The sequence below is a fragment of the Pholcus phalangioides genome, unplaced genomic scaffold (assembly GCF_987345545.1).
Source record: "Pholcus phalangioides strain wild (caught in Gottingen) unplaced genomic scaffold, Ppha-v1.0 ptg000041l_1, whole genome shotgun sequence".
Lineage (NCBI taxonomy): Eukaryota > Metazoa > Arthropoda > Arachnida > Araneae > Pholcidae > Pholcus > Pholcus phalangioides.
This window is the reverse complement of record NW_028301627.1, coordinates 2973574-2987664: the sequence shown is the minus strand read 5'-3', so window position 1 is coordinate 2987664 and position 14091 is coordinate 2973574. Positions and strand designations below refer to the sequence as shown.

Below are 14091 nucleotides of genomic sequence, written 5' to 3'. Positions count from 1 at the left end.
ACGATTTTGTGTCAAATATTCATTTAACTGTAGCACATATCGGGACCCGTTTGACCCATCGGGACCATGCTATGTGCATGTACCGAGAAGCTCCTACATCTTACAGCAGAGCCCTTAGGCTGGAATTTAGATGGCGAGCCCCCAAACCAGCTTTTCAGGGGCCCCGCTGTGGTTAATTTATAGTGTGAAAAATCAAAAAGTGATAAGAATCGTTGTGACCCCTGTCATTGTGGGGGGGGGGGGGTCCTGCCGAGAGGTATGTAGATGTATAATATGCATACAACAGCAGTGCTCCCAACACACAGGGTCGGGGTACCCTGAGGGGATTGCACGTATAAGTTGAAAGTTTTCATTTCCAGGGGCCCTTGATGGATCTCATTGTTTTCTTGCTGCTTTAATGTTGAAAAATTTGTGATAGCGGAAGCAAAAGATATATCCAGTCTGGGGAGGGGGCATAAAATTTGTGAATTCGGTCACGGGTAGTTGCGTGGGTGGGCCTGGATTTTATTCGTTGGTGAAACGAATACAAATGAAAATATTTCATGGCACTCGCACCGGGGGATGACCGACAAGCTTCCAAGTCGGGGGGGCCCCCATGTTTGCAGGCTTCATTTTGGGGGCCCTGGATGAATCTCATTTTCTGTTGTAGAATTTGCAACAGCGGAAGCCCGAGATAAAGCCAGTCTGGGGCCCCACTAAAAGTATGCGAATTGGTGTCCCGGGTAATTGGTTGGGGGCCCTGGATTTTATTCGTTGGTAAAACGAATACAAAAGAAAATTTTTCATGGCACTCGCACCGGGGAATGACCGACAAGCTTCCAAGTCGGGTACCCCATGTTTACAGGTTTCATTTTGGGGACCCAGGATGAATCTCATTCTTTTCTGTTGTAGAATTTGCAACAGCGGAAGCCCGAGATAAAAAAAATCTGCGTATTGTGTCCCCGCTACTGGATGTGGGGCCCTGGATTTTATTCGTTGTAAAATTGATAAAATTGAAAATTTTTTGTGGCCACTCACAGGGGGGGTGTCTGACAAGCTTCCACGTCAGGGCTCCGTGGAAATGTTGACAGGTTCTAATTCGGTGCCCCTGGATGTATGTCATTGATTTTTGGTGTTTAACATTGTAAAATTTACAATACATCGGTAACCCGAGATATATCCAGTCTGGGGCCCCTCTAAAATTCAGCGAATTGAATCTGGGGGAATCTTCAGTAAGCTGGTGCTTTCACACGTCCCTTTCCATAGCACACTGATGAAGTTGGACGAAATAAACAAGATACGTTGTGAAGTGGGGGGGAGGGGGGAGTTGGCCGACAAAGGCGGCAGGGGCCCCCCCTAGTAAATAAATAATGTTAGTCAATCCGGAGGCAGAAGATAACCCATTCATTTATATGTGAGCTAAAGACATCATTTGGCACCCTTTTCGTGCTGTGCCGGATAGAAATTGAAAAACAAAAAATTTTTACATAGAACGGTGACCCACCGTAGAGTACATATAAAAAGTTTTTTTTTCAAACATTTTTATTTCAATAACTATACATCTCTCTTGAAACCTGAATGATATAGTATCACAGCATATGAAAAATATGTATCTCAGTATAACATTTATTGAAAATATAAATACAAGCAAGGCCGTAGAAAGGGGGGGGGGGCCTTGGGGGGTCTGGTTGTCCTCCGCAATGTGAGAAAATGACTGAGAAATATGGCCAAATTTATTGTTTGACTACTTTGGCCTTCCCCCAAATGCAAATGGTCCACCTCAGAATGAAATTTCTGGCTACGGGCCTGAATACAAGGCCACAACCAGCAAATTGCCCGACGAGGTGGCTGAGATAAAGATGCCCGTAGCAAATATGGATGTCATATGTTTCTAAAATACATAAATCCAATTAAAAATATAAAACTAGAAACACATAACAAATTTTATTGAAAAATTAACAACAGATAATTCTTAGCGAGCATTATTTCTGAACATTTTTGGATTAATCATTTATTTTTCTCGGGCCACTTGACACAATCACAAACAAATAAAGAATATGTTGGTCCAATGAAAAAAGTTTTCATCATGTGAAATACTTAGTGTCAATACATTCAATAAGCAACCTGTTGTGTGCCCAAATGGGATACCGAGAAAAATGAAATCCATCGGTGTAGCTATGCATTGAGAGTATTTCCCTAATAATTTAGTTTCCATGTAAATCCGTAAAATTTTCACAGATTACTTAACCTCGTCAATTGGAAAAAGCCTGTGTAAACTTCTCACACAATAGAAAAATTCATTTCGTTTCGGAATGAAGTGTATATGAATAGCTTTTGGAAGAGTTCTTATTGGATTTTTTTTCTTTTTGTGTTTATGCATTCTCTCTCTCTATAACTCTCATATTCATCATTTGAAAGAGGTGCAGAGGTTCTGTCAATGAAATATTTTGGTAAGACTAGGACTTGACAAATAGGGACGGAATTTTTTTTCCTGGTGCAAAACAATGTTTTTTTTTACTTTTAAAGGACATAGTGACTCCTTTCTATGTTCGTACATATGTAGATATAGATTCCAAAAAATTTATTCAGTTCTCAGACTTTGAAAGCCCAAAAAAAATTTGGGCACCAATACCAATTATTTAGTCACCATGGCAACCTGGTATTTTCAAGCCCTGGTTAGGACATGTTTTCATGTGCTAAGCTATTTGCTTGCCACTATAAATTTCATTTGAACTCCCTTCAAAATGAATCAACCTGTGCTTCTTCAGATGAGGAAATGGTTGGAAACTTCTGGTAACAAATATTCCACCGACGTGGCATCTTGCCAGTGTGAACTCTTTTGTGTCTGTAAATACTACTTTGGTCAGAAAATACTTTACCACATATGTCACACTTGTGTGGTTTCTCCCCTGTGTGCACTCTTCTGTGAGTGCTTAAATAGCTGCTTCTGGAAAATTTTTTACCGCAGATATTACATTCATGTGGCTTCTCTCCAGTATGGAGCCTATAGTGTAATTTTAAAGAGAAAAGTTGAGAAAATGTTTTATGACAGATTTCACACTCGTGTGGCTTCTCTCCTGTGTGAACTCTTTTGTGTTTGTTTAAAGTGTCTGCTCGAGAGAATGTTTTACCACAGATATCACACTCATGCGGCTTCTCTATAGTATGGACCCTGCTAGTGTGTGACTTCAAATCGAATGCTTGAGAAAAATGTTTACTACAGATATCACACTTATGTGGCTTCTCTCCAGTGTGGACTCTTTTGTGCCTATTTAAATCGCCTACTCGAGAAAATGTTTTACCACAAATTTCACACTTGTGTGGTTTCTCTCCTGTGTGAACTCTTTTGTGAATGTTTAAATGACTACTATGAGAAAATATTTTATAACAGACTTCACACTCATGTACCTTCGCTTTCGTTTGGACTCTTTTGTGCATATTCAAATTGCTGCTACTAGAAAATGTTTCACTACAAATATCACAACATGTGAATGTTTAAATTAACTATAAGAGAGAAAAGGTTTTACCACAGATTTCACACTCATGGGACTTCTCCACTAGATCCCCGCGTTTTGTTATTTCAATTCAAAAAATATTTTATCACAGAATTCCCAATTGTTCAGCTACTTCTATGCATGGACTCTTTTGCATCAGTTCAAATTACTGATGTCTCGAAAAACTTTTCATCACAATTATGGGCTTGCCTCATATGTGAAACGTTTTGTGTATATTTACGTTTGCTGTGATTTTTACGTATACTTTTTGAAGTGTTAATCTGATGAAAAGTTCTTCCACAGATGTAGCTTCTATTTGTACAGAATTAAATTGCTGATTTTTTAAAATGTTTTACCAGAGATATTCCTCTGATGTGCGTTTTCTACAGTGTGGACATTTCAGTCTAATATCTTCACTGACACTGGTCTAAATTATTCCTTTTCATCAATGTTCTTCAGTAACACTGTGATTCGTGCCAGTTTTTGAATAGATGAGAAGGTATAAATTGTGTCTAAATCAATATAAAACTGGCATTTTTTTTCATCCACATTATCTTCATTATGTAAGCTCGATGATTCACCCATACATACTCTTTAAGATGTATTTGAACAGACAGCGCAGGCAACCAAATCTGTTATAATTTCTGTAATTATTCTGAAGGCCGACGTTTTTCTTAATCTTTTCTCAGCATATCGTCTTGTAAAGCTTCTGCTGTGTTATCTCGCAAATTATGATGGGAATCTTTGATTATCTGCAAAAGAAAAAGTATCATCATCACAAAGTCTGAATCTATTACAATCAAGGATGGCAATGTTTTGATGAATACTGTAAATCCCTTGGTATTTACTGTACTGTTCAAAACACCTGCTTCCAAAACCATATATGAAAAATGAAGATCAAAGTAAAAATAATGGGCTGCATTAATAAAAAGAATGAGATGCTTACGAGGCTTAAAAAAGATCAAAGTAAAAGCAGGCGCGGTAGCCCAGGTCGATAAGATACTCGCCTAAAGTACCGAAGGATGTTTAGAGTCGCAAGTTTGATACCTGGTTCATCCTTGTCAGAAAGCTTTTCTGATGCAGGGGTACAACAGAAACTGCGACATGATCGCAGAAAAAATTGCTACCGCAGGGAGTCCCCCATCAAGGGGTTAGCGCACCAACCTCTTGATGAGTATAAAAAACAAGCCTGCCGTTCGGAATCGGCAATAAATTGTAGGTCCCAGTCTAATTAGCCCTCGTGAGCAGAAAATGACCATGGTGTGACAAAAATGATCAAGTAAAAGCAAAAACCTTCAATTTGTATTAATAATGATCACCTCTTACTTGCAAGTAAATCCCCCTAACCTATGAGTAAAAAGTGGATCGGAGCGACTCATGTTGATACTTGGAAATCTACTGATGATGCAGATTACACCGATATACTCACCAAATTTTTACTTTTTTTTGTTTTTTTATAATGAGTGAAATAAGTTTTTTCAGTCTAATTTTAAGGTGCTGCTAAATTTGAATATGATTTTAAGAAATCTCTATCACATAGTTCTTCTTTATCAATGATTGCCATTTTTTTGAAATATAAATACACAATGAAATACACCCCTAGATACAGTGCAGAAAGAAATATGTTCTATTTCTAGATTCTGTGCATGGAAAAAATTGCAGAAAAGTATACGGAGCTAAACTTAGGTACACTAAGTATTTTCAATGCATTACAATGTGACACCCAATTGCCGATTTAAAATAATAATAGATATTGTACCAACATAAATATGGTTAAGCTTTAGACTTCTTTACTTTTTGTTTAAAATTTTCGAGTTCGCTCATTTTTTTAAAATCAAAGCTCATTAAATCTATGAAAGAATAAAAGTGTGTAAATTATTGATCAACATCATGCAAGTTAGAAACACATCATAACAAATGCATCCATCAATTGTGCAAGAAACAATCTTGTCAATAGAATTTTTTTATTTAGTTCATGCTGAACGGCCATTTGGCTGTACATCGAGAGTGAATCGAGAAACCTGCATCATATGTGTGATACTGAGTTGCCGCCAGGCATTCACTTTGGGGGGGGGGGGTGGAAGCAGAGCCCTCATGAACAAAAGCATTTTTCTCTACAAGAAAGAAAAACATTAATCCATGGCGGTTAAATCAGGTTCGACAACCTTTCCTGTTACGTGAACACAGATTTTTTATGTTCACATTTTTTGCTTGTAGTCCATGTTTGCAGTTCATTCATCAATTCTGAATTAAATCTGAGAGATTAAGAAAAAAAAGCAGTTAAGTGATATGAAAATATGCATCATTAATGATTAACAAGATTTGTTTTAATTAAAATAATCACTCAGTTAAAAATAATAATTTTTTTTTTTTAAATTACAATTTTTCCCACATATATATCCACAATCATTTTCTCTATCGGCTTCTCATTTGGTAATGCTGGCCTTGAATCGGCCTAATTCTGCAAAACCACAAACACTTTATTTTTCAGATGAAATTGATTTAGTTTTTAAAACAATGCAGTTATTTAAACAGTAATTAAAATGGAGTAAAGCCAGATTTTCCTAGAACCATGTTTTTCTGTACCGCATGAACCAAATAGGGCCATTTTGTAGCGACATAAAAGTGTAACTTTATCATACTATCTGTTTATGTTTTCCAAATGTGGCACATCTGTTTTGCCATCTGGATATCCACGTATTTTTTGCCATTTCACACAATTAAAAAAGGGAGACAGAAAAGAAAGATTAAGAGAACAAAATGAAGAGAATATCGACAAAATGAGCGCCACACAACACATTTGACTCCTCCAGGAGAAGTTGGCCAATCACGTCAGATGTGAAGCACTGATGTGAGGAGTGTTGCACTAAAGGAAAACAGTCATACTACTTTACCTATTGGTGAGTGGACGCTTGTCAGCCTAGGTGATTGATGTTGCACATGGTACAAGAAAATTACTTCTAGGAAAACCCGGTTTTATTGCAACCAATTTTGAGAACCAGTTTTCGGACACAATACTTAGGCTATTGGTTATTTTACCTTTTTTCCATAAGTTATAAATGCTTTTTTAAGAGCCTTTTCTCTGCCTATTTTAAGCGTTTTTAGTGTTTAAACTTCTGGCTCTAATTACGATATTTATTTTATCATATTCATACATTGTTATACATGAAATAGCAATATGTATATGGGTCATTCCCAACAAAAATGGATGTTCCACATTTTGAAATGAAAAATTTTAAAGTGAATTTTCCAAATAAATTTGACTTATAGCAGGGCCGTAACTAGGATTTTTGCCACCCCCACAACTTTAAAATTTTATAATTGTGTTCTTTGTTCCCATCTGAAACTGTCGCCCCCCCCCTAAATTTAGCAAACCAGGGCACACACAGTCCCCCTTCTTCCCCCTTCAGTTCCAGCCCTGTTTATAGGCAATGACTTGAAGCTTGTTTCATAAATACCTTACACTTTTATATAGCAATACAGTGAAACCTGTCTAAGACGGGCACTGTATGAGACGGAAACCTGTCTTGAATGGAACAGAGTAGTAGTCTAGTGGATAATCAATGCTTTTTTCATCATCGGAAACCTATTTAAGACAGAAACTGTCTAATGCAGAAACGGGAGGCGTATTTGGTCTATTTTCAGATAAAATTGCTGCTGAAACGGAAAGAAGTTTTGGTGAAGTTCAAGTTTTTATCCTTAGAATGGGAAAAAGTTAGGTGGTACTGGTTTCCTTTTTGCCATGGAACTCTTTCTTCTTGGAAAAACAATGAATGCTTATACTATTGTATTTAAACTTGTTCTGGAAGTAAAGGATTGGGGTTGGACGGAAGCAGATTTATTAAAAGCCAGTTTAGAATTTCATTCATGATGAAAATGATGACTTTTGTTAGAAAACACTCCTGTTTCTTGGAGGAAATTTTAATAATTTCTATTTTAAACTGGTTTGTGAGTAGAGGAGGGGAGAGAGAAAGACTGAATCATTATTCTCAATTTTAGGATACTGTGGTTTTTTTAGCGTTCTATTCAGTATAGAGATGGCCACAAGAAACACGTCTTGGATTTGAATGTGAAACTGCAAGTCACAGAAACTAATGAAAAGCAAAATTTAAGAGTTACAACAGAGATGTAGAAATTTTCTTTCACAAATGATATTGCTTGTTAATCTCATGACGATTTTTGAAAAGTGATTTTTGTAATTTTTTTATTATATTGAAAATGTCTCACTTTTGACAAAAGTTCATTCTATTGCTATAAAGGAGAACCTTTTATATTGAATTTTAACAATTAACTAATTAAATATGAAGTTTCAAATGTATAATAACAAACAAACATAAAAAACATTCAAAGTAACAATATGCATGTCTTTGTTTGATCAGGGATGCAAGTGCCCCTCATCCATTTTGGAGTAGAAATTTTGAAAATGGAGCAGTAATTTTCTGTGAAATGCCAAAAGTTTTGCCAAAAATGGATGGAACGGATGATTGTAAATGAATTCCCTTCACAAATTAAAGTCCATTTAAAAGTTCTTCTGAAGTATCTTATCTGTCACTGCTAAAGCATTCATTACTAAAATGACAAATAAAAATTATTAGACTTTTTTCAAATTATAGGCCTACGCCATGCATGCTGGAAACCTAGGAAGCATGAACTTCTGCTGCTTTAACACCAAAATCTTATTCATCCTGATATAGCAAAAAGAAGTGCAGATTATAATAAGCGCTTCTGTGAGAAAAAGTTAGCTTCTCACATAATTTGAAGAAATGATTAGATTTAAAAGCGAAATGCAAAAATGAGAAAAATGTAAATACCTTATTTACTTAAACAATTTCTCAACATAATAGCATGTTAATAGATTAAAAGTGGTTTTTTTTTCTGCAGTTTTCTCAGCCTGAAGCCTGTTACAGTGTTTTCTATACAAATCATGAGTCACTTTCAGACGATCAGCATCTCAATGACAACTTCTTTCAAATTTTTCATACCCTTGAACATAAGATTTTGTGTATCTTATTCTATTAATGCATTGGATAGACAGATTTTTCGCTGTTCAAGGAGACTTTTGTTAACACTGAAATCACTTTCACAGTCTGCATTATCATGTGCTAAAGATAAAAGAGCCTTCACCAAAACTGGCAAAATTTTGAACTTTGTGCTGCTTTCAAGGTTACAGAGTTCAAATGTCTTCAAATATAGTCTGCCTAATATCTATCTATCTATTTATTCTCTGAACTGATGTCGCCACTTGCAATTCTATGCATTGTAGTGCAACCCATTCATCACACACAGTTGATAGTTCTGTTGGTGATACAATGCTAAGCAACAATTTTAATTGAAGATAAAGAACAATCCTCTGTGACAGAGGGAGTGCGAGTAACGAGATGAGAGGGTGGGAACGTTTTATTTTCTCAATGCTAAGCAACAATTTTAATTGAAGATAGAGAACAATCCTCTGTGAGAGAGGGAGTGCGAGTAACGATATGAGAGGGTGGGAACATTTTATTTTCTCTGACATGTTTTGGAAAGGTAGGACATTTATATATAATAGGTAAGCCTATCTCGTAGAAGTAAAATGAGCATGCTCCTAGTACAAACTTCTTTCTGTGACTATTATTAAGAGCAGGCAGTAGCATGACCTTCCCCAATGCAGGGGTGGTCTGCGGACTGTGCAGTCATATTGCCCAACCCTCTATAAGGGCACCAGATCCAAGTTGAAAGGGTGAAAAAAGCTTTGTCGACCAAAAAAAAAAAATGTGGTCAATAGCACCAAAAATATGTTCACCATGGATAGTTTCTTTTCCTCAAGTCACCCGTTTGCCAAATCCAGATTTTCATGATTAGAAATTGTTACGATCAATAACCACCAATAATAATCACATGACCGCATAGTGGCTAGATCACAAAACTGTGGATATTTTAGCTGGAATTTTTACAGATCCCATTTTTTATCAACGACCTCCAAAATTTTTGATATTCAAGTGAGTGAACCAATCCCCTTTTCGATTCTTCGCAAAGGCGCGAATGCAATCTTGTGGGAAATAAAGCAAATTTACGACATAGATACACTGTCTTTGAACATAGGAAGGCAGTAGTGAAATTACTGTTATTTTCAGCTTCAGGAGAAAAAACTCTGAAATCAGAAAATTCGGCATATAGCTTTCCATTCAGGAACTTCGATAGCCCACTGGTTATACCAATAAAAATAAAGGACTTTGCACTTCAAAGTAGTAGAACTACTTTCTAAGTTCAAGACATAGCGTGATTATGGTTGATGGTGGGAAGTAAAAAAAATTGTACAGAAGTTCTCCCACAAACACCATTTCCTTGTCTCGGAAAGAAAGGCTCCTATGAACAAAATTTCCATGCTTTCTCTCTTTTCCTAAATTCCAGATATTTCACGTGCTACAGTGCATCAGAGGCACCTCCATGTACTGCAAATTCACAGGGATTCGGTACCTTGGTGCACCATGTACAAGAGAACTATTTTCACGCAATGTGGTGCAATTGCCACAGCTCTTGTATCCTTGACTATTACATTGTTGCACTTTGTGTCATTTTGCTTTGATCCCTCGTTGTTGTATATTCTGCACACAGTCAGCACCAATTTTTTCCCTTTGTTGACCATGTTTAACGGCTTCTGTTGGGCTGAGGACTAGCAACTTCAAACCCAGCAGACTTTAGGGTCAAGTGGGGTAAAGTGGTCAGGTGGGGTAAAATGGTCATACTGAACATAAAATGGCATAACTTAAGAATTTCAATTGATATTACTACCAAATTTCTGTTTTAACTTTCACTTGCTAGTAGCAAAGTTTTTCACCTAAAATATAATGCCAAGCAACATTTTAGTGGAAATGAACATTTTTTTTGTTGTTGAAGCTCGGGTTCCATTTTTTGAGTGCCTGAATAACTTCTCTCTACCATTTTAGTTGCTAAAACTTTTTATAGATTGGCTGTACAGGGCACTTCAGAAGTATCTCAAGAACACTATTCCATGCACTGGTAAGTTGTAATCATTATACTTCATATTTTATAGTAATTTAAACAATGTGGGGTAAAGTGGTCATAGCATTAGGCTTAATTAACACTTAGTTGCTAGGAGCTATTTTGCTAACATATAATTGAACTTGTAAGATTTTTTTTACTCAATTTACTTTTTATTTAATGTAGTTTAATTTTTTTCTTTTCCAGAGCAAACATGCACTTGGAAAATAGGTGTTTGAACCTATATGTGAAAAGAATATACAACAGTACTCTGACATTCTTCCATTAGTATTGTTAGCTGTTGGAAAGAGCATTAGAGTATCATGTGAGCTGCAAGAACATGAGTTAAAGATTCCATATGACTTAAGGAAGATGGATCATTAACAAGTCAAGACAAAAGGATTCTAGAAGAAAATCACGGTTACCATGCAAAGGAGACTAGTATTGAAGGCTTGAAATCTCTTGCTCAATGTGAACAACCCCCCATCCCTTTTGTAGATGTTGAACTTCCACAATTCACAACCAAGGGAAGTAAAGATACAGAATCAACTGCATGAGTGGCTGACTTGAACTTAGAAAGTGTCAAAATTAGCTAATATCAGTGCTGTGTCTGATGAGAGACTTGAAACGAGCCATATACTGACTACCTTGCCCTCGTTAATCTCAGCTGTAAACGAAAGGGTAATACAGAGCTCAAGGGCAAAATGAAAACATGTTCAGGATAGAATAAGAGAAATCTTAATTAAGGAAATAGTTGAACTTTGACTGCCACAAAATAAATATGCAAAAATTACATTAAACTCCCATAGCCAAAAAAAAAATTTCTGGAAGATCTGACACAAATCTATAACTATTCAAACTTTATGAAAAATGTCAGAAGGCTGTGTGTGTGGGGTGCTGGTTTATTATGAAGAGAACAAAAACCAATAATGCAAATTATCAGACAAGTGATTAATAAGGATTTATTATCTGTTGAATATCTTGAAAAAGCTTAAATAATGAATTTTTATACCTTTCCAGAAAATAAGGACATAGATGAAATAAGAGAGCAGTTGTATTTGAAGATCCTAATGAAGCCGAGCTTTATAACCACAGAGTACATTAAAAGTTATAAATTTAAAAGTATAGAATGATTGTTTGATAAATGTGTTAAATAAAATTTCAATGCCCACTGATTATTTTCTTAAAATTTCATTATTATTTGGTATGACCATTTTACCCCATGCACTACTCATTTTACCCCACCCCATGGGGTAAAGTGGTCATAAAAGTGAGGTCTAAAAAGTTGCAGAAAAAAAACTGTTACACTCAAAAAATATTTTTGAAAAATGTGCTAATATACTCTCTAAGAATGTAATGTAAAATATCAGCCAAAAGATATCCTATTTTTGAAAAAGTCATATGGTTATACCTCTTCAAAGATGAAAACACCTCTTTTTATGACTATTTTTACCCCACCTGACCCTACTCTTCCGGTAAATTTTAATTTTTCATTTCATGAATTTTCTTTTCTAATTTGGTAGTACCAGCATTGGCATCTGCAAAAGAGGTGTTTCAGGTTCTACCCCCCCCCCCCTCAAGCCAACATTACAGTGCTATTTTGTAGGAAAAAACGTTAACCTCTTCCAGAAGATTCTGCAAATGCCTATGACTACGAGTGTACCATCCATTCAATTCCATCGAAGCATGTGTGGATTTTGGATTATTACATGTGTGTAGTACCTGCTGCAAGGATTATTCCGAATTCTAACTTGGAGGAAGGAAAAAAATATATAATAAGGGAGTGGTAGAAAAATCTTTTTAATTTCCTGATGCGCTAGGGTTGCAACACAAGGTCTTGACACCCATAAAAGTAGTTACACTTCATTTTCCCCTAGATTTTTTTCTAGATGTCAGAAAGCATAACTGAGTTTCACTCTGGGCGACATCTCGTCATGCTTTCTGATGTTTTTCTTCCCAAAAGAAAAAAATCCCCTACACATTGCCAAAACAATATGATACTACAGCTTTTTAATTTCTTCTGTACACACAAAAAAACTATGAAATTAATATAAATGAGTCAGATTAAACTCGTGACATATGGATCCCCAAAAGCCTCAGAGGGATTATTATGAGGATTGTCAAATGGCAAAAAAAGATTAGGGATACTCTCGGAACCTGAATGCGATAGTTAAGAAATTTCACCCTTCATTACGTAGAAAATGAACTCTTTGAAAAACATTATAATAATTAAATACTAACATTTCAATATTATATGATAAAACTTTCTTTTTTTGAAATGATCATAACTGACAGAGCAAAGTTAATGGATAATTGGCCTACAGCAAGACCTTGACCCAAACGAAAGCATCAAAAACCGCACAAAAAATAATTCTTGTTAATACATATACCATCTCTACAAGATTTCAACGAATTAATCTTGCTCAAGAGATCCTAAAAAATATTGGGGAGCGGGTTCCGAATTTGTTACAACGACCCCACGTGCATCTACTAACCTGCAGTCAAAGAGTTGCGACGAATGAATCAGGATGTCTAAAGAATTGGTGAATCAGTGAAAGGTGGAATCCTAACTGCGTATCTTGTACTTTTTGACACCTCACGATTGACGACAGCATTTACAACTTGACTTGATAAATGTCTTTTTGTACCAACCTAGGGCTCTAGAACGAGGGAAAATAAACATACAAAGTTAGCGTATTTAGATTGTTATAATGAGAAAGAATTTGATGCATCAGAAAAGATAAAAATCACAATATAAATGGACGATATTTGAAAGTAAAATCCCGTTATAACGAACTTCAGCAGACCAGAAAAATGACTTCGTTATAACGAAATTTCGTTTTAAAGGAATTCCAGGTTTCTATATTGATCCTATGTAAACTTATCTGAGGTTCGTTACATCGAAATTTTCGCTATATCGGTATTCGTCAAAACGGGATTCGACTTTGGGATATGATATGTTTACCATCATATATACATGAATACACACATTCATACAGAACTGTATACATATTTATATACATATCAAATTACTTAGGTGTGAAACTATTTAACAAAAAGCATTTACAACCACAATGAACGAGGAAACGGTAAATATTGTCGACTGTGACTGCACTCAACTCAAGACTCTTGAGTTGCCAGGTCCTTAAAAAATTTCCAGCCAAAATCCTCTTCAAAAGTAGCCCAAATTATTTGAACAGGCGCTGTCATCTATGAAGCAACAAGCGAGCTACAGCTTGACGATATTCTAGCCCAGTGGTTCTCAACCTGGGGCCATATGGCCCCCTTGCGGTCCTGGGATATTCTGGGGGGGCCACGGGAGGGAATCAGAAGAAAGGTGATCCACAACAGGTGGTGAAGGGAGTCATTGAGAGCTGTGAAGAGAAAAGCTTTAAAAGTGAAACATGGTTGAAAAATATTACTACTTTCAGAATTCATCAGATACGTCCATAGAACTAGGGGCATCTTAACCCTTGGGTCTATGTGGTCATGACCCGGGTCTTCATGTCTATAATGGAGGGAGGGGGACTGCACTATATGGGATTTGGTACTATGATTTTCTAGCTGTTAAGTAAAAGCTTACATGTGAAAATCATAGTACCAGCTAAGTATGGAGGGCCACCAGAGCAACAGTTGATGT

General features: G+C 36.2%; 1 long non-coding RNA gene across 1 annotated transcript; it reads right to left on the bottom strand.

Annotated features, from left to right (window-relative positions):
- Positions 1-1491: 1491 nt before the first annotated feature.
- On the bottom strand, positions 1492-13568 carry LOC149065059 (uncharacterized). Its single transcript, XR_016195691.1, has 3 exons — positions 13485-13568; positions 12947-13111; positions 1492-4225 (listed from the first exon to the last, which is right to left on the bottom strand). It is a non-coding gene; the product is annotated as an uncharacterized LOC149065059 (long non-coding RNA).
- Between the last annotated feature and the right edge of the window lie 523 nt (positions 13569-14091).